General features: G+C 55.0%; 1 protein-coding gene across 1 annotated transcript in view; it reads left to right on the forward strand.

Moving 5' to 3' along the window:
* The first annotated feature begins 2,708 nt into the window (after positions 1-2,708).
* The window catches only part of FGF12 (fibroblast growth factor 12), a 120,041-nt gene continuing 119,216 nt past the window's right edge, over positions 2,709-3,533 (forward strand). The window contains 1 exon segment of the mRNA XM_025211724.1: positions 2,709-2,747. The gene's annotated coding sequence lies outside the window, so the exon portion shown is untranslated.

Consider the following 3,533-nt stretch of genomic DNA (forward strand, 5'->3'; position numbering starts at 1 on the left):
TGCTGAGCTAATATAACCCTTCGTTAGTGCTGTTGTTTTAAACCGGCACTTCCCTCACCCTTCCCTGTCTGCATGCGTTTAGCTGCTACGTCGCTAAGCCAACATTGTGGGCGCCTCATTTTTTTAGGAGCCGGGAATTGCGGTGTCTGCCGTGGCCCTCGAACGTGGAGTTAATTTAAGTAAATTAGGAGCCGTTTACGCTCCGGCTCGAAGGGTGGTTTCAGCACGTTGCGGAGCCCAGAGCCGGCTGGGTGAGTCATAAATCAACTCCCCGTCATGACAGTTGCAGCCTAAACAGAAGAAAATAGGAATAATGAAATGTGGACGCTCCGGACTCAAACATGTAATTGCCATAAGTTAATGTTGAACAAACATTTTGGCTGTGCGGGGCACACCAGGCGTGGCGGCATTTGCGGGCCCAGCCTCAGCGCTCGGAGGGCGGTCGGGGCTGTGCTCTCCCCTCGGCTCAGCCACGGAGCCGGGTCACCGTTCCTTGCAGGCTTCAGGAAAGATTATTTCACGTTCGGCGCCTGGCAGCACAGCATTTCAAGTTCGGCTCCTCGGGTCCAACCGGGCAGTGGCTCTGAGTGAGTTGTCTGGGAGAAGGGGAAGAGCAAAGAGATGAGGGGAAAAGTGAAGTTTCCTATGAGAGCCCAGCACAGTGTGCATCTCCTCGCTCACCTGGGCGTGAGATGGCTGCCTGCCCTCGTGTAGAAGCTCACGATGGTCGTGCACGGAAAAGCAAAGACAGAGAGGCTTCCCAGGTTGGGACCCAACCCATACAAAGCCCCTCGTGCCAGCCTTGGACTGCTTCAACCACCCTTGGATCGCCGATAGCTTGGGGGCAGGAGTTAGCCAGGGTAGCAGGCTGACCCATAGGGGTGGTTTAGGTGTAGGCATCTCCTGTGCATTGTCACGGCCCCTTGGATTCAATGGTTCAAGTCCCAGGAAAGGTCTTTATCCTTTCCAGATGGAAATGCAGAGGTACCTGGAGGGGTTCAGATACATACAGGGCCCCTAAGAAATCCAGAGCCTTGCTCCCCCCGCTCCCAGGTCAGGGCGTTAGCCCGTGTCAAATGCAGATCTCCGAATTTGGGGCTCCTGGCAGGCTGTTCCCTGGGACAGATTCGCACCCGGAGCTCCGTGCTAACACCTGGCATGGCAGAAATCACCCATCAAGGTGCATCTTATGCCTGGGAGGACTGGGATGAGCAGTGACGGGCAATGAAGTTATGTTCCTCATGCCAGGATTTATTCTACTGCACATGGGCACATTTGCACCTGAGCTGCAATTTTGGGGACGACTGTAGGTTGGGATTCGCCGTCGGCTTATGGGTTTTGCTATAGGGTGATGTGTCTGAAAGCTCTCCTTTCCAATGAATGTTGCTGTCTTTGCACTGCTGTCGTGTGCAGCCCCTCACTCCTAACTGAGTAAAGGAGCTCAGCGATGGATCCAGTGGCGTTGTTCAGAAAAGGGGTTTCTTCCCTGGGAGGAATTTGCTTTCTCTCCCCTGCTGTGCTGTGTGCCGGTAGATGGTCTCCTTTCCCCAGGTGGCTGCCTCCCGGTTGGGATATGTGTACGCGAGCCCATTCCCCTGGCTTCTGTGGGACTCTGCCCTTGACAAGCGGAGTGAGATGCTAGCAAGAGCCTCTGGGTCCATCATGTTGTTGGCAAAGCCTGTTGGGATGAAAGGCATGACATGGATGCAGTCCCCAATAACAGGATCCCTGGCAGCTCCTGATGCATGGGCTGGCTCGTGGCCTGAGGGCAGGGCGGTGAGCTGGATAATGTGAGCAAGGCCTGGGAGTGGCAGAGGTGATATAGGCTGGAGTATGGCTGGGGGAGCTGGAGACACCAGGCAGGGGCAGCACCTACCTGGGCGTGGAGGCAGGAGCAATGGACAGTGCACACAGCAGGGGCAGTGGCTGGCTCCAGAAGGCCCTGCTGGTGTCAGTGGGGTCTGGTGAATTGGGTGTGGGGTTGGTCTTCAGGCTCTGTTGTTAGCTCTGCCACTGACCTGCTGTGGGGGTCTTGGTCAAGTCACTTGACGTGGCTGCAATCCTGTTTTCCATTCCCACCCTTTGTCTCTTGCTTCGAAACAGCGAGCTGGCTGGAGCAGGAGCTGCCTCTCAGCGCGGGTGTGTGCAGCACCCAGCGCAGCACAGCCTCCATCTGGGCGGGTGGCACTGAAACACAAACCGCACATAGTGCTAACAGTGCCTCTGTCAGCTGGATCGGGCCTCATGCATTAGGTCTACCCTCTGAAATGCCTCTGTCATCCAGGACTATTGCTTTGCTATTGCCCCTTGCAGTCTCCAGGCTCCCAGTCCCTCGACAGCCCGGCCCTCTCGGTCCGGGCTTCTTTGTGGCCTTCTTCCTTGCCACCGTCTGATTTGACTCCGGTTCTGCATTTCTCAACCCTGAATCAATGCAGGGAAATGAGGGAAGACAAATGCCTGTAAATACCTTCCCTTTGAAGCACTGGGATGTTTGTTCTGGAGCGTGTTGTGTCCGTATCCGTCCCATTCCAGGGTTACAGAGAAAACGGGTCCAAAAGCAAATAGGGGGAAATAAAAGCTTTCCTTAAGAGGACGGGTTGTTGCTTCAAAGCAAGGGTGCTCTCACTTTAAGAAGAGGGAGCACTGGAAACCCTCTCCAGGGTATAAAATAGGAGGGTTAAGCCAGCCAAATCAGTCTGTGTTTGAGCCCTGCCGGAGGGACTGTCTGCAGTCAGGGAGTGCTTCTGGTATGGTTTGCACTTGGCTTTTTTCCCCCCTGTTCCTTCAGCATTTATTTCTTTTATTGATCTGAGCCTGGGGTTGTCTGCTTGAAGGAGCTGGACATACACAGGAGTGTTAACATTGACAGCCGATAGCGCCCTTTTTATTATGCCATTGTCAGCAGGGCAAGGGTTACTCGCTGGCAGGGCTGCTTTGGAGCCTTGCTTTGTGCCCCTGCTCGTTTCAGTGCCTTGTCTGGCGTGTCAGCGGCCTCTTCCTCTGATTTATCCAGACGGTCCCCCCACCGCCACCACCTTAGCTGATCAGAAGGTCTGTTGTCTTGTGATGGATTTTCCACAAGCTAATTGAGTCTGTCCTGGAGAAGGAAGGGGCATGTGCCCTGGAGAAGGCTGCAAGACAATTACCTTCTCAATCTCTGGGGCTGACACCAAAATATATGGGCAAATCCAGGCTGGCAGAACGAGGGAGTCTCTTAAAAAACAAGCGTGGCATTTCGCCTCTGGGGCAGCAGAGGAAATGTGGTCTCTGGTTGCTACTCATTGCATGCACTTGGTGTTTGGTGAGCTTTGCAGAACAGGAGGAGGGTTTTAGGCTGCTGTCCCTGCCCTTACAGCTGTCTCAGCAGCTGAGTGGAGTTAGCAGTGCTCGGGGGAGCCTGGCTGCCTTGTGTCCTGGGAGCAGCGTCCCCCACATCAGACTTCGGGGGAAGCCTGCGCTGACCTGAGCAGCACCAAGTCTGTGGTCAGACACCAGCTGTCCATCCCCGGGGTCCCAATCTCTCACCGGGGGGG

The sequence above is a fragment of the Alligator sinensis genome, unplaced genomic scaffold (assembly GCF_000455745.1).
Source record: "Alligator sinensis unplaced genomic scaffold, ASM45574v1 scaffold697_1, whole genome shotgun sequence".
In the NCBI taxonomy this organism is placed as follows: domain Eukaryota; kingdom Metazoa; phylum Chordata; order Crocodylia; family Alligatoridae; genus Alligator; species Alligator sinensis.